This window comes from Rhinolophus hipposideros (genome assembly GCF_964194185.1).
Source record: "Rhinolophus hipposideros genome assembly, chromosome: 11".
Taxonomy (NCBI): domain Eukaryota; kingdom Metazoa; phylum Chordata; class Mammalia; order Chiroptera; family Rhinolophidae; genus Rhinolophus; species Rhinolophus hipposideros.
The window spans coordinates 8,925,915-8,951,535 of record NC_138057.1 but is presented as its reverse complement, the minus strand read 5'-3'; positions in this window follow the sequence as shown (position 1 = coordinate 8,951,535).

Here is a 25,621-nt window from a genome sequence, read left to right as displayed (position 1 = left end):
CCCTGCGCGGCCGCCAGTTCCACACGAGACTACATTTCCCAGAAAACACCGCTCTCACTCCTATTCCTGAGTTAGCAATGGTTCCCCTTCTTAATTTGGTGTAAAAATGTTGGTATAACCATCTGTTCTGCAGGGTTGTATCAGAAACCGAAAACGTTAGGGGTTAAGCTTGAAGTTTAGCGTCAATACAAGGTGTGATCCTCGAAAAAATCCCGATTAAATAAGCAACAGCTGACCAAAAAAGACATTGGTTATAATTGGGGAAACTTGAATGTGCACAAATTCCTCTGAAGTGTAAATATAATTAATCCGGACCTGTAAGTGACAGGACTGTGGCTAGCCATCCTCAACCTTCAGTGGTTTCCCCTGATAACTCATGATCGGCTTTGCAACCAGTATCAGGCTGTTTCAGTTTAACTCCGCTGCAATCACCAAACCAGCGAGAAGGGGAATGAGCCGGATCGCTCATTTGGCTCAGGGTGTTTCCAACATAGCGACCATTACGGGGACTGGGAGGCCCTTACCTCCATCAGCTAAGTGAATATCACGCTAGAAAGCCAATAGTGAATGTTCCCAACCAACTGGCAGGCAAGCAGTGATACGCAAATCGCCGCAGATAATGAATTTCCCCAGGGAACTGGAAATACGCATGTACAGAAAATTAAACTACTACTTCAGAGGATGAGCCAGTAAAAGTTGCCCCAGAGGCCATGGCATGATGTTGGGAGGCTAATAGAGTGGCCCTCAGGGGGTCTAAGTATGGTATATTACTCTTATATGTATCCGGGTCCCAGAATAATATAGGGGGGATCTGATCAATGATTAACCCCTGCGATTTTGTGAGGTATGCGGTAGAAGGTTGCAAGTGTCCTGAGTGGTCTGTAGGATGGAATCAGAAGCTTTGAGGGCAGGGACCCTAGGGTCTGCCCTTGCAGAACTGAGAGCCTGAGGTGGTGAATGGTGTAACTGTACAAGTCCCAAGTTTAGGAAATCGGGGTGGGGTCCTGAAGGCTCATTTTAGATATGTGGAGTATGTAGAAAGGAATTGGAGTCTGAAGGTCATACTGTAATTTTGGTTCTCACTATCCGGGATATGAGAATATGTAGAGGGCTTCCTAGTAATACAGAGAGGAGGAGAGTCTCTTAATTCTGTTTGTGTATAGAGGGGTCTTCAGGTAGGCTTTTCCCTACTTTGGACAGAAGCAGGGAAACTCTGTTGTACCTGGGGTAAGAGCTGGTTGGCTGGAGTCAAGAGACCGTTGACAGAGTGACATGCAAACTGAGAGGCACCTCCATCAGAACCAATTCCGTTGCTAATGCAGAATAAGCTCTCCTGGGGAGGAGAAAATCTACATGATCCAACGATGATGGGTTGAGGTAGAATTGGCCCTTTTCAAGATCGGGAGTGCTATTTGGGGCATAGTGAATATGTTTTCCCCCGGTATTAGTGACCTTTGAGGAGTTATTAAGGGGCCAGAAGTAGTAGAAGCCAGAATAAGTTTATCTTAAGAGTGAGAAGAATAGTTTTAGCCAGGAATGGGAAGTAAGCCCTTATGCACTGGTAAGGGCTATGAAAAGGAGCCGATGAAGGATAAGAGGCCAGAAGAGCGAGTCATGTAAAACAGTAGGATTAATTATTGATTATCTGCTTGCTTTTTAAAGAGAAGCTTAAGTCCTTCTGTTGGCTCACAAGAATAGGTGTCCTCGGTGCCTTCCAATGCTGTCTTTTCTTGGGTGGAGTCTGGGTCAGAAGCAAGCTTTATCCGAGATACAGGTGTGTCCAGAAAGGGTGTCCAGGGAGTTTGACCGCGGTAAGTTTGTTAGGAGAACGTGATGGGCCCAGCCAGAAGAATGGAAGAGATTTATACTGTTGGGAAGTATTTTAAGAAAGACCCAGTGTCCAGGGTTAATTTTGGATGTTCATATCACATTATGGAAGACTCCGGAGCTAGGAGAAGGGTGTTAACATGACAATGAATTTCTCTGAGGGCTTGGCCTAAGAGGAGACATATGTGGCTAAAGCATTAAATTCAGGATCTGGCAGCAGGTCTGTTGATAAGAAAGGCCTCCCATAGAGAAGTTCCAAGAGGCTCACGTGACTGTCCAAGGAAGAATTTATCCTGAGAGTAAGGGGTGCTAGAGGTAAAAGCTGGGTCCAGGATGACTGGAGTTCCTGGGTGAGCTGAGTGAGGTGTCTCTTGACAAGCAGGGTAGCTCTCTCCACCTTACCCTGGACTGGGGCTCCTAGGGAGAGTGTAGGTGGTAAGTAATCTGAAGGGCTTCACAGACTTGCTGAGTAATTTGGAAGACAAAAATAGGTCCATTATCGCTCAGTAAGGAGCAAAGCAGGTCAAATACAGGAATTATCTCCTGCAGTATGGACTGGGTAACCTCTGAGACCTTTTCAGTCTCACTAGGGAAGGCCTCTAGCCACCACCAAAAGGTGTCAACCTGCTTTTAACCTGCTCTAAGTTCGGAGGGGTCCTAAAGTGTGTTTCTGGATTAACCTTGAGGCAAATGGGGCACGTCTTAGAAATGTTTTGGATGTGTGACAGGATATTGTGCCCTACAAAGTGGCACTCAACAATCTGAGGTGTAGAGAAGCTTCCATCGAGAGGATCGGGGAATAGGGAGTTTTCCTTGGGGATCTGAAAACCATCTCTGAGGGGTAGGCATATAAACAACGCAGAGTACTAACCACTATATATCACGGCAGGCATAGGTGTATACAAACACCCCCAACCCCTCTGCCTATTGTTTTTCCTTAGGAGTATAGACAGGTTGGGAATCAGGTTTACGGGTAAAAAGGGACAGAGCCTGGGAGGAAACTCTAAGCAATTAGGTTGAAGAGGCTCTAGAAGAGTGTCCGGCTCTCCTGTTCTGACATTATAACCCTCTCTACTAAGAGCAACTAACTTAGTCATAGGGTTAGTAAGATTTTTTCCTGAGATGTCTCATCTGTCTCTGATTGGTGGCCCTTATAGTGGATGAGAGCAATATTAGTAGGGACTGGACTGCCTCAAGTTACTGTAAAATCTTTACTTTGTGCTTAACGAGCTATTCTGGGTGGTAGAAAGCCCATCTCTTGCCAAATGGGGTATGATCACGTAGGACATGATGGACGTACTTTGAGTCGGTACAAATGATGACTCTTAGGTCTTTACCTCGAAGTAAGTCTCTGGTTAATGCTATTTATTTGTCCTTCTGTGGAGAAGTATGGGTGGGTGAGCCCCCATCCCTATTACGATGGTGGAAGAAACAACGGCATGTCCTTGGGACACCACCAACTCCCATCTCAGACCAGATTTCATAAGGGTCTGAAAAGGGAGCATCTTCTAAATCCTCCCGAGCACATGGGAAATGTTCAGAACTTTGAGGCTCTTGTGTTGGGTCGGGGAGGAGGGATCTGGCACAAGGCAGAGGGGTTTAAGGTATTGCAGGGCTTGATGGTTAAGTCCAGGGAGACTAAATACAAGGTTTGGTATTGGGCCAGCCTGTTGTTTGACAGCCAGTGTGATGCGTTGCAGTTAAGGATGTCTATGGCCTGGTGCGGCGTAAACACAGTTAGTGGATGATTAAAGGTGAGCTTCTGAGCCTGCTTTAATAGTGAGGCTAAACCGCCACAACTCTGAGGCACAAGGATTAGCCTTTTGCACCTGGGTCTAAGGACTTAGAGAGATAAGCAGGAGGCCTGGAATCTGAGCCTAGTTCTGCACAAGGCGCCCTGGGGCACTTCCCTTCCTCTCAGAGATACAGAGTGAGAAGCGCTGGGGCAGATCTGGGAGAGCTAAGGCAGGGGCTTCAGTTAGAGCCTGTGAAGGGCACAAAATGTGCACTCGAGCTCTGCATTCCAGTGTCAGGGCTCTTGCTCCGGGTCCTTAAGGGCCTCATACAGAGGCTTTGCTAGGACCTGAACTGAGGAATCCAGATGCGGCAGTAGCCAACCATGCCTAAGAAAATGGCTCTTGGTGGTTGGGGGCTCCAGGGAGGTGATGGATTCCTTCCTCTCATTGCTAGTCTGTCATTGCCCAGGTGAAAGAATAAATCCTGAGTAAGTTACTTGCTGCTGGAAAATCTGAGTCTTTCTGGCCTTTACTCGGTATCCCTGTTATGTTAGAAAATTTAAATTGGTTATTTTATCCCGATCTGAACTTTCCTTCACCAGGCTACAAGTAAAGAGGTTATGAACATATTAGAGGATAGTAGCCCTGGGGAGGGAGGATCCCAAACATCTCCACTTAGAGCCTGTCCAACAGGGTGAGGACTGTCTCGAAATCCCTGTGGTGGGAGAGTCCACATATGTCGCCTGTGGACCTGAGAGTGGTGGTCCATGAAGGTGAAATCAAATAAAACCTGAGACTGTGGATCTAGTGGGATACAAAAGAAGACATCCGTTAAATCCAGTACAGTGAACCATTCGGTCTCTGGAGGGGTTAGTTCTAGTAGGTATAATGGTTAGGGGCTAAACGATGAGTTGCAATTACTTCTGGTTTTTGTGGGGTTTTTTTGTAAAGATTTTATTGGGGAAGGGGAACAGGACTTTATTGGGGAACAGTGTGTATTTCCTGGATTTTTTCCAAGTTGTTGTCCTTTCAATCTTAGTTGTGGAGGGTGCTGTTCAGCTTCAAGTTGTTGTCCTTTCAGTCTTAGTTGTGCAGGGTGCAGCTCACCTCCAGGTCCAGTTGCCGTTGCTAGTTGCAGGGGGCGCAGCCCACCATCCCTTGCGGGAGTTGAACCTGCAACCTTGTGGTTGAGAGCCCACTGGCCCATGTGGGAATCAAAACGGCAGACTTCCGAGTAGGAGTACGGAGCTCCAACCTCCTGAGCCACCGCGCCGAACCCTGCTGCCTCATTTTTAATCCTTAGATCTTAAACTAGCCTGTTTTGGCCACCTGGCTTTTGACCAGTAAAATGAGCATATTGCGAGGTGAATTGAAGGGAATTAAAAGCCCATGCCTGAGGAGCTTGTTGATCATAGGCTGAGTCCTGAGAAGAGCCTCCCTGTTAACTGGGTTTTGGGCTAACAGGGAAGAAAGCTACGGTCTCTCAGCGTCATCTGTACTGCACGTAGATGAGACGCTCAGCTGGGAGTTTTCTGATCCCAGCCAATGGGGTGGACCTGTTTTCTTGATCCAGGGTAGGATCTTACAGAGGTCGGGGTTAAATGCTTGAGAAGGAAAATAGGCTGCAGAGCAGCTAGTAGAACAGGGTTAGGAGAGATTTGGAGGGGAGCTTGTAGCTTCTGCATAATATCTCGTCCTAAAAGGGTTTGGGGCAGTGGGGCCTAATTAGAAAGCTATGTGTTAAAGCAAGGGGCACAAAGCAACAAGGTAAAGGTAGGGTCTGTCTGCCTGTGGTGGGATCGCCTTCAATACCTGTTAGGAGGAGGCTGGAAGGAAGTGTAGGGCCGAGGTCATGAATTAGAGCAGAGAATGTGGTTCCCGGATCAAGAACATAACCTTCTTATCTGCCATGGCAAGCGTTACCCTGGACTCAGCCTCTGTGATGTTGAGCAGCGAAGCCAGGATGAGTCCTGGGGCCCGTCAGTCGGGGTGACAGTCGTCTGGCTCACAGTCAACAATGACCGACATTGACAGCTGTTTGGAACAGTGGCCCTTTTGGCCTTTTAGGAGTCGAGACAGCCTCCTTCCTCAAAGGGAGGGGGGACAGTCCTTCCAGTGTCCTACGTTTTTGCAAAGTGGACAAGGGCCTGAGGGGGCCCTCCTGGCTAGGTGAGGCCCAGCCTGACTTCAGTGTCATTCCTGATGACAGTTGTAGCAGGTGCTTGGGCCTGTCTTCGGTGCGGTCCCATCTCGTGGGCCCAAATCTGGTTCAGTCTATGAGGGCAGGGCACTCGCAAGGGCAGGAGACATTAATTGAGCCTTTCTCTGATCTTTTTTTCTGTCCCTCTGTAACCTAGGCTCCCTTTCCACTTCACCCCTATTAAAGATCTGAACGGCTGTACCTAAGAGGACTGGGAGCGAAGTCTGTGGACCCAGCTCTAATTTCTGAAGCTTCCTTCTGATGTCTAGAGAGCTGATTGTCCAATAAAATACAAGGTGAGAATAGCCCTTGTGGCTAGATGGATCTAGGTTAGTATATTTTTGGAAGGCGGCAGCTAAGCTGGATTGAAATAACTGAGTTTTCATCCAGTCCTTCAGTAATTTCAGTCACTTTCTCATGGTTAACTGCTTTAATAATGCCTTTCTTAATGCCCTAGCTAAGACAGGTGACCATATGGTCTTCTCTAATCCTGCCCTATAGGCCAGCTTGATATTTCCAATCAGGATTACGATTAGCAATAACCTCGTTCCCAACTCTGTATTATGCTAGATTCTAAGAAGCTAGCTTGTTTATCTTTGGGAAAGACCCCAAATACAGTTTTTTTCCCCCCTAAGGAGCAGCAGGTGGTTAAACCAATGTAATGTCCTGCCAAGTAAGATCAAAGGCTATGGTTAGGCCTGGAATTCCTTAATGAACTTACAAGGGTCTTCAGAATAGGTCCCTAATTTTGTCTCTGAACTAGATCTGCCATTGGGATGGGGCCATGAACCCAAATGGTACGGGCCTCTTTGTGACCTCCTGAGGGGCAAAATGGAGTCCACCTTAAAATGAGCTCCACTACGTGTGGTGCCTGCAGGACTGGGAGCTGGGGCAGAATAGGGAGGAGGAGCTGGACAAGAGGTGGAAGGGGTAAAGGGGTTTGAGGAAGGTTCGGTAGGACAGGTAGGACGTGGGTTTTGAGGTCTAGGAGAGAACTGGGATAAAAAGGGTAAGTCTTAGTTTGAAACATCAAGGGGAGAGAATGAGGATATTTCCAAGGATACATGTGGCATTGTTTCTGGAGGTCTGGGTTCTGGCTCAGGGTCATAAAGGCTTGGACATATGGAGCCTCAGACCACTTGTGAATGTGCCTACACAAAGATCTAGTTGCATGACGGTATTATAGTTCATAGTGCCATTAGTCGGCCTGACCTACTGATCATATAGTTTGTAGAGGCCAAACGGCATTGCAAAAGAAAAGTATTTTGCTCTTTTTGAGAGAGGTCAAATTTTTGAGAAGACAGCCAAGGGGGGAAGGGGTGGGGAGGGACAGAAGAGGAACCGCCCATGGTGTTAGGCAAGGTGGTCTCATCGTATGAGGAGATCGAGGGATGTTCCCCAAGTTTCTCCAAAGAAGTCTCTGACTTAGGAGTTGTGGAATTACCACACTTTTTACTGCATACTACAGAGAAAGAAAGAAATGACCATTAGTTGTGAGGGCATCCCTGCCACACCTAAGGTAGAGAGAGGGTTGCGGACCTGGCTGGTGGAATTCCTGGTGCCCCACAGCTGTCACAGGAGTACCACCTACTCACCAAAGGCCTGTTGGCCCACGGAGTTGGCAATGAAGGACCACAGAAGCTAAACAAGAATGGGGAGGTAGTCACCGAAAAGATCTACAGGGAGTGGCTAGAGGAAAGGGAGTCTGTGTGCCTTTACTTGCATGTCCAATGAGTGGGTCTTTGTCTTGACCCTGGTGGGAACTAGTCATACAGTCCTGGACCTCTACCAGATTGTTGTCACGGAAAACTTCTCAAAGTGGTGAACGCCCTGGAGGAATTTAGGTGTCCATCCCATACCCACTAAGTGTGGCCAAGGAGACTTGCCTACCTCAGAAATAGAAAAGGAGCGTCACACCAGGTCTGGTGAAGGGATTCCCAAAATAAAAGAGGTTGGACTTATGATTCCACCAGAGACTAGCCCTGGTGGGCAAACGTCCATTGCCAACCCTCAGAGGAGGGGATTTGCGAGAGGCTCCGGAGGCGGGGAAAAGGACGTAGAGTCCAACTTCTGGGTTCATCATCAAAATGCATTGGCCTAGAATATCCCCTGGTCATTTGCAGAAGATGAAAGGATTCACAAGACTCAGAAAAGTAGGAAAACAAAGAAAGTTTTATTGCAGGTTGGGCAGAGAGAGAATGCCCATGGCAGTGTCTAAAGGAGATGACGGCCCTCAGGTGATGGAATAGAGGGATGTTATATGTTTCTTATGCTTGCACAGGGGCTGGTTATCTTGCATTTGCTTACAGTTGCGGATGGCCCCTTCGGAGAACTATTGTCACAGTTGCTTTCTTCCAAAAATTATCCAGGTGTTGGTCAGTCGCAAGAGTAATGTTAGCCAGGAAATGAGAGCTTAAGGAGTTCATCTTTAAACATATTGTGGCTCCCAGACTCATTCTCACTTTTTCTGACTCATCAGTCAATCTTTAAGCACATTCCTGTTAGCTCCTACACTTCTCATTAGCTCTTTTTATGACTCATCACTTACTTTTTAGTTCCTTCCTAGCCCACAGATAATATGAGAGGCAAAGCACTCAATAAAATGTTGTTTCTTTTTCCCTCTTAATTTCTGTGTGGAATACAGAGGGTTCCAAAAAATATGTATACCCACTTTAAGAAAGAAAAAAATTGTATTAAAATTGTAATACTCAATATGTACCGATAACAAAAGATGAATCCAAGTCACGTTTGACTTCTGCAATTACAAGAGGTGCTCAAAGTGGTTACCATCAGCGTTGACACCTTTGATTTCAGGGAACTACTGCTTGAGCAACATTGACAAAAGTGTGCACTTGTATACATATTTTTGGCACCCCCAGTAGAACTCAACATAAGGCATCATCTTTAAATGGACTTTGCCGGACAAAATATGGAACTAACTGGTGGCACACATATCAATGCCAAGCAATGGTATGAGATGTGTAAGAATACTTTTTCCTTGGGAAGCCATTGCACTAAATACATGATTAGGAACTTATCGAAAACCTTAGGGAAATTGCTGGAGGTACCAGCAAGTTACTAACCAACAAGGAAACACATATAAATTCCCTTGCGTGGCTTATATCAGACAGCAGAATGCTGTTAACCATCTAGCTAAACAAAGGTAGTGTTAATACCTCCTCTTATACTTGGATAAAACACCTCTGGTGAATATAGAGATGAAAATACATACGGGCACAAAGCCAAGTAATTTAGTGCCCACTGACATCTCATGGTTCTTTAATATCTTCAACTGACTGCCCACAGGTATTGCCACATGGATCAGGTCTATTCTTCAAATTGGACTTATCATTTTGCTTGTTACTATATGAATTTTTGCTGTAATAAAACTTTGTTTTCCACAGCTCAGTGTTATAGACACCACTCTGACAATGGTCACTCAATGTTTTAAAATGATCACTAAGGCCTCTGAGACTTCACAGGAAAAACCTGAAGGAACTACAGATGTTTGCCTTTAAAGAAACATAATGGTCAAGACTTCCTGTGTTCTGACGTAATTGCTGAAGTGTGGCCTAAGGCTCCTAAGGAAAAATAAACCCTCTTTCACTTCTATGTGGGACAGAATATACCGGGAAAAAATCATCCTTGCGACGAGCGACCAATGATGATTTTAATACGTGTTCAGTGTTGTTTTCCGATGATTGATCAGTGAAGGTTTCAAGGAAAGACCTCAATGAAAGGGGAGAAATATAAAAAGAAACATAAAAGGAGCTACTGTAAAGTGGACTCAGAGCTGCTATCCCAGAGGAAGTACCTTGCTCATCTTTCTTCTCAACCTTTAGAATGTTAAAACTGGGCAAAAGAACATTTGCACTGGGCATAAAGCAACATTTCAGCATAACAGGAAAGCAGATATTATGACTACTGCCTGAAATTTTAGAATTTCTTTAGAATTCTAAAATTTCTTTAGAATTACCATCATTCTGGGAGAAAATTAAAAATACGCCTTTGGAATTACAATCACAGTGTTGGTTTGTCGAATATAGAGAAATTCCTTTTTTTTTAGTTGATGTAATTGTTCCCCTTCCATTTCTCATCAGTACCACTTGCTTTGCCTCCTAATCAAACCCTATCGATTTCCAGTCATCAAAATGGCGGCGTGGGTGAGCCTCTGTAAATCTCCCCTGCAAATTACAACTAATTGAACAACAATAACTCCACAAAGGACTCCCTGCACAGCAGACAGGCAAGACGAAGAGGCCCAATACTGAATTCACCTAAAGGTGGGAGAATCCCGGGGGGGGGGGAGGAGGGAAGGGAGAAGTGCGGAGACGGAGCAGCGCAGGCGGAGGATGCAGACCTAGCTCAGGGCTCCAAGCTCGCTGCTCCAAGTTCGGAACTAATGCAGCTGCAGAACTCGGGCTGCTAGGGCTCCACTTATGGCCCACAGGGCTGAAGGGGCAGCATATAACACGGCTGAACCCAACGTTCACGGCAGAGACCTCAGAGAAAAGACTGAGGGAAGAAGGCTGAAAACGGTGGTTTAAGCACTCACTGCCGAGCAGAGAACGGAAGCCTAAGGCACTGAGACTAGCTGCCCCCCCCACCGTCCCAGAGCTCGCCCGGCCCCTCCTACCCGGTGCTAGAAGCGGAACAGTAGCAGTGTCAGATCAAAAGAACAGAATATTTGCTGTTCTGAGAACTGTGGACTGCAGACACAGATTCGCACCCCAACTAGTTCCAGCAAAGGGGAGAGAGCTGTGGAAGGAGAACCAGCTGTGGTGGTGGTCGCTGCCACTGCTCTGGACCACCTCTCACAACTCAACCCGCCCCTGGCCCCACCTATCTGGGCGGATCCCTGCAGGAGTAAACAGAACTGCTGAAACATACGGGCTCTGAATCTGGTGCAGGAAAAGCTTTGGAACTTCAAAAGCTCTCTGCAACCCCCAGGGACGTGACGCCCTGAACCAGGAGAACTGTTAACAGAGTAGAAGCCCATTTCCCAGGGAATCCCCCCATTGTGTGAGAAGCTGGAATACTGCAGAGAAAACATAGAACTACTGAGTGAGAGAGGAAAAAAAGGCTGCAGTCGGAGAGAAAATAAAACATTCTACAAACAAGTACTGGAAAACAAAAGAAAGAGCTCTTCCTATCAACCTGTTGAAGAAGTCACTCCTGTAAATGTCTAGGAAGAGAAATAATAAATCAGTAATTGCCATGAATAACCAAGGCAACAAGACAGCTCAGAAAAAAAGTCTCCAGAAAAGGAACTTAAAGATATGGAAATATGTGACTTAAATGACAGAGAATTCAAGATTGCAGTTCTGAAAAAACTCGACGAGATGCAAGAAAACACAGAAAGGCAATTTAATGAACTCAGAAACGCAATCAAAGAACACCATGAGCATTTTACGAAAGAGATTGCAATTTTAAAAAAGAACCCAATGGAATTTCTGGAGATTAAGAACTCAATAGAAGAAATTAAGAATGAAATAACCAGCTTAGGTAATAGAGTTGACCAGATGGAGGAAAGAATCAGTGACATTGAAGATAGAAACCTGGAATTTACACAGATGGAAGAAGAGACTTGAGACTCACAAGAAATGAAAGAAATCTACAAGAACTTTCTGAGTGTATCAGAAAGAGCAATATAAGAATAATGGGCATACCAGAAGGAGAAGAAAGAGAGAAGGGAACAGAGAATATATTCAAACAAATTGTTGATGAGAACTTCCCAAACTTGTGGACAGAACTGGATCCTGGAATCCAAGAAGCAAATAGAACACCTAATTACCTCAATCCCAACAGGCCTTCTCCAAGGCACATTGTATTGAAGCTGTCTAAAATCAACGCCAAAGAGAGAATCCTCCAGGCAGCCAGGGAAAAGAAGACGGTAACCTACAAAGGAAAGCCCATTAGATTATCATCAAATTTTTCAGCAGAAACTCTAGAAGCCAGGAGGGAGTAGAACCAAACATTCAAACTATTGAAAGAGAGAAATTATGAGCCAAGAATAATATATGCAGCAAAGATATCCTTTAGATATGAAGGAGGAATAAAGACCTTTTCAGACACACAGAAGCTGAGGGAATTTTCTAATACACGACATGCACTACAAGAAATACTAAAGGAGGCTATTCGACCACCATCAACAGGGACAATTTGTGGCAACATAAAAAGGGGGAGAGTAAAGGCCTGAACCGGAATATGGAAATGGGGAAAGTAAGCGTGCTGAAGAAAATGGAATACTCTAAATATGAAACTTTCGTTTACATAAACTTAAGGGTAACCACTCAAAAAAAAACCAGAACTGAAATATATACTGTAATAAAAGAAGAAACAAAGGGAAACATCATAGAATACCACCACACAGAAATAATAGACAACAACAAAAAGGCAAAGAAACAATGGAGACACAGCTTTACCAGAAAACTAAAGATAGAATGACAGGAAATCCTCACGTATCAGTAATCACCCTAAATGTAAATGGACTGAAGTCACCAATAAAAAGGCACAGAGTAGCAGATTGGATCAAAAAACTAAACCCAACTATATACTGTCTCCAAGGGACACATCTTAGCTACAAGGACAAGCATAGACTCAACGTGAAAGGGTGGAAACTGACACGCCAAGCAAATGGTATACAGAGAAAATCAGGTGTAGCCATAATGATATCAGATGAAAGAGACTTCAGGGTGAAAAAGATAACAAGAGACAAAGATGGACATTTCATAATGGTAAAGGGGACTATACAACAAGAAGACATAACAGTCATTGATATTTATGCCCCCAATCAGGGAGCACCAAAATATACCAAGCAATTACTAACAGAACGAAAGGGAGAAATTGACCAAAACACAATTGTACTAGGATACTTAAATACATCATTGACAGCTATGGATAGATCATCCAAACAGAAACTATATAACGAAATAGCAGCCCTAAATGACACATTAGATGAAATGGACATAATTGACATATATAGAGCACTTCATCCTAAAACATCAGAGTATACATTCTTTTCGAGTGTACATGGAACATTCTCAAGGATAGACCATATACTGGGAGAGAAAATCAGCCTCAGCAAATTGAAGAAGATTGAAATCATACCAAGCGTATTCTCTGATCACAAGGCTTTGAAATTGGATATCAACTGCAAAAAGAAAGCAGGGAAAGTACACAAATAGTTGGAGATTAAAAAACATACTTTTAAAGAACAACTAGGTCAAAGAAGAAATTAGTTGAGAAATCAAAAGATACATAGAAACAAATGACAATGAAAATACATCCTACCAAAATTTTTGGGATGCAGCAAAAGCAGATTTAAGAGGGAAATTTATATCATTACAGGCCTATCTCAAGAAACAAGAAAAATCCGAAATAAATAACCTCACATTACACCTTAAAGAACTAGAAAAAGAAGAACAAGTGAAATCCAAGGTCAGCAGAAGAAAGGAAATAACAAAAACCAGAGCAGAACTAAATGAAATAGAGAACAAAAAGGCAATAGAAAAAATTAATGTGACAAAGAGCTGGTTCTTTGAAAAGATTAACAAAATCGACAAACCCTTGGCTAGACTCACTAAGATAAAAAGAGAGAAGACACTAATTAACAAAATCAGAAATAAAAAAGGGCAAGTTATCATGGACACCACAGAAATACAAAGGACCATGCAAGAATACTATGAAAGACTATATGACACCAAACTCAATAACCTAGAAGAAATGGACAAGTTCTTAGAAACATATAGCCTTCCTAGGCTGAACCATGAAAAACTGGAAAATCTAAACAGACCAATCACCAGCAGATAAATTGAATCAGTTATCCAAAACCTTCCCAAAACCAAAAATCCGGGACCAGATGGCTTCACTAATGAATTCTACCAAACCTTCAAACAGGGTCTAATACCAATCTTGCTCAAACTCTTCCAAAAAAATTGAAGAGGAGTCAGTACTCTCTAACTCATTTTATGAGGCCAACATTACCCTGATAACAAAACCTGGTTAGGACAACACAAAAAAAGAAAACTACAGATCTATATCTCTGATGAATACTGATGCAAAAATCCTAAACAAAATTTTAGCAAATCGAATACAACAATGCATTAAAAAGATTATTCATCATGACCAAGTGGGGTTCATCCCCGGGGCACAAGGATGGTTCAACATCTGCAAATCCATCAATGTGATACATCACATAAACAAAATAAAGGACAAAAATCATGATTATATCAATTGATGCAGAAAAGCATTTGACAAGATACAACATCCATTTATGATTAAAACACTTCATCAAATAGGTATAGAAGGAAAATACCTTAACATAATAAAGGCCATATATGACAAGCCCTCAGCTAATCTCATAATTAATGGTGGAAAACTGAAGCCCTTTGCTCTACTCTACGTTCAGGAACACGACAGGGCTGTCCCCTATCACCTCTGCTTTTCAACATAGTGTTGGAAGTCCTCGCCAGAGATATCAGGCAAGACAAAGAAATAAAAGGCATCCAAATTGGGAATGAAGAAGTTAAATTATCACTCTTTGCAGATGACATGATGCTATATATAGAAAACCCTAAAGACTCCACCAAAAAGCTGTTAGAAACAATCAACGAACATAGTAAAGTTGCTGGCTACAAAATCAACGTACAAAAGTCCATTGCATTCCTATATACTAACAATGAAATCTCAGAAAAAGAAATACAAAAAACAAGTCCCTTTGCAATTGCAGCAAAAAGAATAAAATACCTAGGAATAAACCTAACCAAGGATGTGAAGGATTTGTATACTGAAAACTATAAGACATTTTTGAAAGAAATTGAAGAAGACACAAAGCAATGGAAAGACATTCCGTGCTCATGGATTGGAAGATCAACATAGTTAAAACGACCATATTACTCAAAGCAATATACAGATTTAATGCAATCGCCGTCAAAATCCCAATGGTATTTTTTAAAGAAATAGAACAAAAAATCATCATATATGTTTGGAACCACAAATGACCCCGAATAGCCAAAGCAATCCTAAGAAAAAAGAACAATACTGGAGGTATCACACTTTCTGACTTTAGGTTGTACTACAGGGCAACAATAATCAAAACAGCATGGTATTGGCAGAAAATCAGACACACAGACCAATGGAATAGAATTGGGAACCCAGAAATAAAACCACATAAATATGGACAGATAATTTTTGACAATGGAGCAAAAAATATACAGTGGAGAAAAGACAGCCTCTTCAATAAATGGTGCTGGGAGAATTGGATAACCACAGGCAAAAAAAAAAAAATGAAACTGGACTGCTATCTGTCACCCTGAACCAAAATTAATTCAAAAGGGATCAAAGACTTAAGCATTAGACCTGAAACAATAAACTGCATAAAAGAAAACATAGGTACTAAACTTATGGACTTTGGGTTCAAAAAGCATTTTATGAATTTGACTCCAAAGGAAAGGGAAGTAAAAGCTAAAATAAATGAATGGGACTACATCAAAGTTAAAAGCTTCTGCACAGCAAAAGAAACCATCGACAAAATAAAGAGGTAACCATCATAATGGGAGAAGATTTTTGCAAACAGTGCCTCCGACAAAGCATAATATCCAAAATATACAAGGAACTCATACAACTCAACAAGAAAACAACCAACCCAATTGAAAAATGGACAGAGGACCTGAAGAGACATTTCTCCAAAGAGGACATACAAATGGCAAATAGACATATGAAAAAATGCTCAACATCACTAATCATCAGAGAAATGCAAATAAAAACCACAATGAGGTTTCACCTTACCCCGGTTAGAATGGCTATCAAGACAATGGTAACAAGTGTTGGAGAGGCTGTGGAGAAAAAGGAACCCTCATATACTGTTCGTGGGAATGCAGATTGGTGCAGCCACTATGGAAGGCAGTGTGGAGGTTCGTCAAATAATTCTGAATAGAATTACCATATAAACGAGCAATCCCTCTCCTTGGTATTTACCCCCAAATCAGATAACATTTATAAATGAAGACAAGTGTGTTCCAATGTTCGTTGTAGCTTTATTTACGATGCCCAAGACAAGGAAACAACCAAAATGTCCTTCGATAGACGAATGGATGAAGAAGTTGCGGTATATATACACAATGGAATACTATTCGGCAGTAAGAAAACATGAAATAGGACCTTTTGTGACAACGTGGATGGATCTGAGATTATAATGCTAAGCAAAATAAGTCAGATAGAAAAAGTAGACAATCATATGATTTCACTGATATGTGGTATATAAACCAAAAAAACTAAAGAACTAGATATATTAAATGCTACAGAACTCTATATAAAAATAGGTACAATAGTAAATTTAGGTTATGTATATTTTATCAAAATGAAAAAGAAAAAGGAATAAGTAACCCAAATTGTATCATATCTAACAATAAAAATTATTCACTCTTAATGTAAACCTTCCCAGAAAGAAAACTCCAGGGACAGAACATTCAGTGGTAGAGGAGGCATACCTCAGTGATAAGACAACATGAATGCATAATGCTTCAATGGTAAATTCTACTAAATATTTAAGGAAGAAATAATACCAAAATCTACGCAATGTCATCTAGTAAATACTAGAAAGGGTTGAACTAACTTTATAAGTATTACCATGATATCAAGTCCTTGAGATGCTAATTTACAAATACCCTTTTAATATATAGCTGTAAAAATTCTTAAAATGTTAGTGATCCAAATACAGGAATACCAAATCAATAATATAGTATCAACAACTGGGGTTCACCCCAGGAATTCAAGGTTGGTTGAACATTCAAAAATCACCATAATTCACAAAACTAATTGAATAAAAAGAAAAAACAATGGGACTATCTCGATAAATAAAGAACACCTTACAAATTCAATGATGATGATTATCAATGAAGAAAAACAAAAAACCTTTCAGTAGACTAGACAACTTCTTCAAACGGATGAAGGGCAGCTTTAAAATCAATTAATTTAGTTAATTATGTCATGGTGAACTGTGAATGCTTTCCCTCAATGTTTAGAAAAAAGGCATGAATATCTTCCCTAACCACTTGTATTCGACGTTATATTGGTGGCCCCAGCCAGTAACAAAACAAAAAGAAATGAAAGGCATAGAGTTTAAAAGTGAAGAAGTAACACATCTTTTATTCACGGGTAATATAATTGGGCATATAAAACATCTTTCGGAATCTCCAAAAGATCTGCTAGAATAAGTAAGAATCAAAAAGTTATAAAACACAATGAATGTAAATAAATCTATTGGATTTCCATATACTTGCAACAAACAATTGGAAATTGAACTTGTAAATTATATACCATTTATAGCATCATCAATTTCATAAAATACACCTAGCAAAATATGTGTAAAACTTACACACTGAAAACTACAAATCATTGCCAACAAAAAAGTAAAGACCTAAATAAAAGGTAGAGATATACTATCACTTTAATGGATCAGAAGATTCAATATTATTAAGATATAAGCTCTTCTCAGGCCATTCTAAAGAGTGAAGACTATTCTCAGAATTGCAAGCAAACGTCTTAAAGAAATTGACTAGAAATTCTAAAACTTACTTGGAAATGACAAAGAATGCATAACAATCAAAACAATTTTCAAACGAAAAATATTATGGAGAACTAAATCATCCTTACTTGAAAAATTTCCATAAAAATACATAATAAAGAAGGTGCGTTACATAATAAACAACGATTGAACAGAATAGAGTCCCAGTATAGAACTACAGATATGTGGTCAATTTGTTTTTGACAAAGAAGCCAAGGCAGTTCACTGGAAAAATATTAATCCTTCCAGCAAACTCTGTCAACATAACTAGACACATATGGAAAATTGAACCATAACACCTATTTCACAGCACATAAAAATATTCACTGACAGTGAATCAGAAACCTACACGTAAAATCACAAAAATTCTTCAAGAAAACACAGCAGGGAATTTTAGTGACCTTGGATTAGGCAAAAATTTCTTTAAAAAGACACAGAAACCATGAAATATGAAAGAAAAGCCAACGATACATTAAAAAAAAAAACTAAAACACTTCTGCTCTTCCAAGACACTGTTAAGAAAAAAAAACAAGCAACAGATAGGCAGAAAACTTAGCAAAATATTTATCAAATCATAGTCTTGGATCTAGATTATATAAAGAACTGTCAATTCAAAGGAACTCTTTAAAAAAATTATCTGAAAAAATGGAACAGACTTCAACAAACAAATATATGCATGGCCAAAAAGTACATGAAAATATAATATATTGAACTTCACTAGTCATTAGGAAAATACAAATTAAAACCAGTAAGTTACAAGACATTCACTCGAATCTTAAAAAAACAAAGTAACAGCCACCTTGTCAGCACACAGTGAGAAGCTGGTAGCCTGGCAGCCCAGAAGTGGGTCTCCAGCAGACATGGAGTCTACGGGGGCCATGATCCTAGACTTCCAGCCTACACAACTGTGAGAAATCAACATTTGTTGTTTATTAAAAACAAAAACAGAAAAGCATAGTGACCTCCAATCCCACATGCTGGTGAGAATATAGGGCAACCAAAACTATCAGACACTGCTAATGGGCATGCAAATCAGCACAGACACTTTGGAAACATTAGGCAGGTTCCTATAAAGTGACCAAAGAACAGTAATATCATACTTTGGAATATTTACACAAGAGAAATGAAAACAAATGTCTGAATAAAACTGGTACTTAAATGGGCGTCGCAGCTCTATTCCTAATAGCACAAATAAGGGAAACACTACGTGTCTATCAAGTGGTATAAGGATTACAAATTGTGGCATACGCATTCAAAGAAATGCTACTGAGGAATAAAAAGAATGGTGAGATACACAAAAACATACATGAATCTCAAAAGCTAAATGAAACAAAGAAATGGAAAGAAATTTTCTGTTCATAAATTGGAAGAATCAACAGACATACAATGGGCATATTACCCAAAGCAATATACGGATTTAATGCAATCTCCACCAAATCTCAATGGTATTTTTTTAAAGAACTACAACAAAAAAATCAACAGAGTTGTATGGAACCACCAAAGAGACTGATTAGCCAAAGCAATCCTGAGGGAAAAAAACAAAGCCAGACGGATCACACCCAATGACTTCAGATGATACTACAAAGAGACGATAATCGAAACAATACGTTATTGGCAGAAAAACAGACACACAGACCAATGGAACAGAAATGAGAGCCCAGAAATAAACCCACATACGTGGGCAAATAATTTTCAACAAAGGCGACAACATCATACAAAGGAGCAAAGAAAGCGTCTTTAATAAATGGCGCTGGGAGAACTGGAAAGCCACGTGAAAAGAATGAAAGTACATGGTGATATTTCACCATACACCAAAATTCATGCTAAGCAAAGTAAGTTAGAAAATGTCGAGAACCAAATGATTTCACTCATACATGGTGTATAAAACTGAAAGCAAAAATCAAACAAGACAAACAAACAAAAGCTCATAAACAACAGTATGGTGGTTACCAGAGGGAAAGGTGGGTTAGAAAAGCATAAACGGGGGTCAAATAAATGGTGACAGGAGGAGATTTGACTTTGGGTGGTGAACACACAAATCAATGTACAAAGGATGTATTATAGACATGTACAATTGAAACCTGTATCATTTTTTAAAGCAATGTAAGCACAGTCAATTTAATAAATTAGAAGAGCTAAGAAAAAGACGCAAGAAAAAAAGAGTAAATACCCTAAGATGTACATAAAATTCTAGAAAGATAAAACTATTGCAAGAGAAAGTGTATCACTGGTTGACAGGAGCCAGGTAAAAGGATGGGAAGAGAAAACTGACTGAAAAGCATTACAAGGAAACTTTTTGATGTGACAAAAATATTTCATATCATTAATTTGGTGGTGGGCATTAAATAGGGACACTTCCAAAACTAATCAAATTATACAATGAACATTACTGACTTAATTTCTGTTAACTATACCCCAACAAAAGTAATTTTAATGTTAAGAAACAGAGAGGGAAACGGAATTGCATTCTGGAGGGAGTCAGGTGGTCAGGTCTGCTCACCCACGCAGACGAGGTGGCTGTAGATCTCCAGTATGACATCTCTGTAGAGGGCCCGCTGAGCAGGGCCCAGGTGCTGCCACTCCTCCTGGGTGAACTCCACAGCCACGTCCTTGAAGGACACTGAGGCCCGTAACAGCACCTTTCTTACTAAATTACAACGGACACATGCACAAACTGCCAAAACCTGCCCGTTAGTTGTACTCTAGCCTAATTATAGTGCCATTAGAATGGAATGAACATTAAGCCTGGGCCCCACTGTGGGTTTTTCTGTATGCATTCTGGGTAAGAGCATGCGCAGAAAGAAACTAGTTATATAACCAACGTATGCCAATGGAAATGACCTCAGTCTATACTCGTATCACCTGCCATATGGAAATTGACCTACACTTTCCTACGTAAGAAAAAGCTAACCTAATGTTAGGTGCAGTCCTCTGCCCAGGCAAAGCCCACATCAGCTTCCTTTCTTGAATAGTTACTTCCTCACTCTCCGCATTTCAGGATGAGACTGTTAATTCTTGTCACCTTCTGCGAACGACCAGGGGTTAATTCCAATGACACAACACATTTCATATAACCCTTCTGCTTTGATTCTACATATAATATAAGCCAAAAACAGGCTATTTGCAGAGCATTTTCTCAATTTGTTGAAATTTTCCTTCCTGGCAATTGTCTTCAGTTTGCATCCAATAAACTCTTCTAGGCTTTCTCTTAGGCTGGATGTTTCTTTTATCCACACCACCTGGCTAAACAAGTTAGGATTTGCTCCTGTTATACTTGTATAGAACACCTCCGATGAAATAAACCAGGTACTAGATAAATATGGGAACGAGCCAAGTGATAAAATACAGACCCACTGACACCTCACAGTTCTTTAACATCTTCAGCTGACTGCCCTAAGGTATTGCCTCATGGTTCAGGTGTATTCTTTAAATTGGACTTATCATTTTGCTCGTTAGTAGATGATTTTTTCCTTTTCTAAAACTTTCTTTTCTACACCTCAGTGTTATAAAGACACCACTCTAACGATGGGTGCTTGTCGTGCCGGGTATCAGGCGGGGTCTCTGGTCCCGCTCCCCACATAAGAACGCAGGACATGGTAAGGCCAAAAAGGAACACCCACGGAGCCATAGATAGGGGAGTCAAACCAATATATTCTCCCTTGCGGCTGGGCTGGAGACACAGGAATCAGGATCTACATAATCTGCCTAACAGCAGTCCGCGATTGTCAGCCATCATCTTCTTGCTAGCCCCCATTCTCTCTGCTAGCATAGCCACAGCCGTTATATTAGTGGCCAATGGCTTACGGTTACAGCTGACGGCCAACTAGCCACAGCTGCTGGCCATCTGATCACAGTTGATGGCCATTTACTACCCAAGCCAGCACCTTTCTATGTGAGCCCGAGAGCCTGGAAACTGTTTTGGGGGGCTTTGTCCCCACAGTGCTCAATGTTTTGAGATGATCACTAAGGCCTCTGAGACTTCATAGGAAAAACCTCAAGGAACAATAGACGTTTGCCCTTAAAGAAACATAATGGTAAACACTTCTTGTGTTCCGCCACAATTGCTCAAGTGTGGCTTAAGACACTTAAGAAAAAATAAAACCACATTCCCTTCTACGTAAGACAGAACATACTGGGAAGGAGTCTTCCTGGTGAGGACATACCAACGATCCTTTTAATAAGTGATCAGTGTTCTTTTCCCTTGATTGATCAGTGAGGATTTCACGGAAAGACCTCACTCAAAGGGGAGAAATATAAAACGTAACATAAACAAAGTCCTTTTAAAATGGAGTCGGAGCTGCCATCCCAGAGGAAGTACCTTACACATCTTACACCTCAAAAGTTTGGAATGTTAAAACTGGGCAAAAGAACCTTTCCACTGGGAATGAAGCAGCATTTCACCCTAATAAAAAAGCAGACATAACGACCACTGGTTGAAATTCTTAAATATTCTGTACAATTAGCATCACTAAGTTAGTCTGTCTGAACACATAGAAATTCCGGCCTTTTATTCATGGAATTGTATCCCTTCCCTTTCTCATCAATACCGCTCGAATTGCCTGCTAATCACAACCCTATTATGTTTCTGTCTAAATTAGTGCTTCATAAATAGCTATTCGTTTGGATATCAAATAAAGGCTCATTGCCTCTCACTTTGTTCTTTTCCTTTTAAGTTTATAAATGGAATTAGGAAACAAAGCCAGATCAGTAACAGATAGATCCAAACCTGTAACAGGTCATCTAAAACCAAGTTTTTTCTTCCTTGCAAAAGTCACACTGTCAGAGGAGGATACTGGTCCACACAGGAATTCTTGAACCCTGACTCCTTCCATGGGATCTCGTCGTCATTGTAGGTAAAAGGAACACCAGACAATATATGGGATGAAAATGTCTTCATGGGACTTGTTTTAGCATTGACAGTGATATTTCACTACCTGAAAATCGGTTGACATTACCACCTTAGGATAGAAGAGTGCTTGGGAAATTTAGACTACTCGGGAGCCAAAGGACAAAAGGAAATGGTTATAGGTGAACCAATATATGGGATAGGGGTATATTATTGTGGATTGACTTCTGGCAGAATTTCCCAAATCCATCAATTACGTTCATCAGCTGTCGTTTATCTGTCGATATACTATGCGGTCTCTACTACTCTATGCATTTTCTCCTGTACTGAGAAGGACGACTTTTGCTTGATGTTATGACACATTTATCACATTCTACATTTTCTTCATTGTGTGAATTCTCTACTCTGTGAGATTCAATCATTGAGATTCAATGAGAAAGCTTTCCCATTTTCACTACAGTCATTATTTCTCCACAGTGAAAGTGCTAACGGTTGAGTTCATACAGAATATTTCCTGTATTCATTACCTTCACAATGTTTCTTTCCCCAGAGAATTCTCTGACATCCATTAAGGATGAAACTTACCCTTAGTGGCTGAAAGACTGTCTATACATTTCAAGGGTTTCCTTCCAGTGTAAGTTCTGGAAGGACACAGAGTGAATGTTTGTATTCTCTCAAATTCATCTGTTGAAATCTAATCCCAAGCTGCTGAGATTTGCATGTGGAGACCTTTGAAGGTTATGAAGTCGTTAGGGCAGTGCCCTTATTATACAGGCCCCGATGAATTCCCTTTCCCCTTCCTCTTTGTGAGCACAACACTAGAAGATGGCCATGTACGAACCAGGAAGTCGCGCCTCACCAGACACCAACTGTACCTGAGCCTTCATTTGGACGCTCCACTTTCCAGAAATGGGAGAAATCAATGTTTGTTGCTTAAGACAACTAGTCTATGGTATTTTTGTTATGATAGCCTAAGACACTTCTCTTATGTTTAGGGAGGAGCTTCCTAAGGAACTTCCACTGTCATTACGTTAATAAATTTTGGCCTCTTTAAGTTCTTCTTTACTTGACCTTGACTTATAAGTTTCCATACATTCATCTTTATGGTATCTCCCCGAGGTCGCTAATGTTCTCAAAAGTGTGATTTATGGCTGAAAGCAATCCAAGATCGATAAGATTTATAGGGCTGTTCATCTGTGTGAGTTCTCTTCGGTAATGCAGAATTTGATATCTGGATGAAAGTTTTTCCATATTCATTACATTCAGGTTTAATTCACTGTGAGTTTACTGATGCTCTCTGAGGTATGACTTCTGGGGAAAACTTTCCCTACCTCTATCACATTTATATGCCTTTTTCCGGGTATAGTCCATAAGATCAAAATATGCCACCCTGAAATTCTGCCGCTTTAACAAAACGATTATTCTGAGCTGAAAGCAACTGAAAAACAATAGATATAGAAAAACCTTTTAACTCTCCCCATTTGCAGAAAGGCAGGGTATAAATCTCCCTTCATAAGTGTTCCCCATTCTCTCTCGGGTATAATCAAGAGGAGACAATTCTTATTATTAGAGACGGCACCAACTAATGTCTGCATAAACAAATCTTAATGAAATACCACTCATCTTCCATTGGTTTCCTTGTCTACTTACCTTTCCACAACATACCATCTGTACAAACTCTAAACCACATTCCTGTGATCACTTCTTTACAAATGTATTGCCCTTTTGTTAAAATGGCATATAAGCCGCCAGATATGATCACCTCTTTTTTGTTTTCATTTCATTTATGTGAGACTGTCCATATGCATATGAAACAAACCAGTTACTGATGTCTTTCAATTTGCAGGGCTCCAGTCACAGAACCTAACAGTATACAAAAAAATGTTATTTTTCCTCCCTTTGGCTTTTAATATCTGAAAACTCTGAACATTTTGCCACATTACCAAATTTACAGGATTTTTCATCTTTGTGAGTTTTCTGATGTTTTCATAAGTGAGAGTCATTGGTGAAATTGTGTATATCACTACACTCCCCTGTGTGAGTTGTCTCATAAATTCAATGTTTAAATTTGCAAAATAAAGATTTTCTGCATTAGTTACATTGCTAGCATTTCTTCCCTGCATGCAGTCTCTGACGTATTATTATGAGGACTGATTTCCAAAAAAAAAAAATTTTCCCAAATTTCATACATTCACAGGGTTTACCCCCGTGTGTATGCTCTGATGTCCTGTGAGGTATGATGTGAAAATGAAACTCTTCCAGATTCACAGGGTTTCTCTTCTGTGGTGAGTGCTCTGATGTTTTCCAAGGTTTGACTTCTGCCTGAAAAGATTTGCCACATTCATCACACTGGTAGGTCTTCTACCTTTGGTGATTTCTGTCATGAACCCAACGCTTGACTTCTCGACGTAAGGTTTACAATTGTTACATTCATACTGCTTCTCACCTGTGTAAGTTCTCTGATGTTTTACAAAGACTACTTCATGGCCGAAAGAGTCCCCACATTAAGTACCTTTGTAAGATTTCTCCCGTCTAAATTCACTGCGAGGCTGACATGTAATGTGGAAGTGAAAGCCTTTCCACATTCATTAGATTCATATGGTTTCTCCTTGTGTGAGTTCTCTGACGTTCTCTGAGGTTTTACATGGAGGTGAAAACTTTTCTACATTCAGTACATTTGTAGTTTCTCCCCTCTGTGAGTTCTCTAATGTACTCTGATGTGTGACATAGAGGTAAAACCTTCTCCACATTCATTACATTTGTAGGGTTTCTTCACAGTGTAGGTTCTCTCGTTTTCCAAGGACTGCTTCGTCATTGAAAGTTTTCCCTCATTCATTACATTGATAGCGTTTCTCCCTCGTGTAGGTTCTCCAATGCTCTCTGACACATGTGACATGGAAGTGAGAGCGTTTCGACATTCATTACATTGATAGGGTTTATCTCCTGTGAGTTCTCTGATGTACTTGCAAGGCCTGATTTACAGCTGCAAGTTTTCCCACATTCAGCACATATGTAGGGCTTCACCCCTATGTGGGTTGTCTTCTGAGGTGTTTAATGGAGGTGAAAGCTTTCCACATTCATTACCATAGTAGGGTTTCTCCCCAGTGTGAGTCCTCAGATATCTTCTGACATGTGACATGGAGAAGGCTTTTACACATTCATTAGAGTCATAGGACTCTCCCGTGTGACTTCTCTCATGTTTTCCAAGGACTGCTTCTCATCTGAAAGTTTTCCCACCTCCAGTACACTGAGTATGTCCCGTGTTAGTTCTCTGACGGGAGACAGAGGTGAAAACTTTCCCACGTTCATTACATTCGTAGGCTTTCTCTGCTGCAAAAGTTCTCTGATATACTGAAAGGCTTCACTGCTCGATGTAACTTTTACCACACCCATTTATAAAAAACTTTTCCGACATTCATACTTTCTCCTCTGTGAGTTGTCTGATG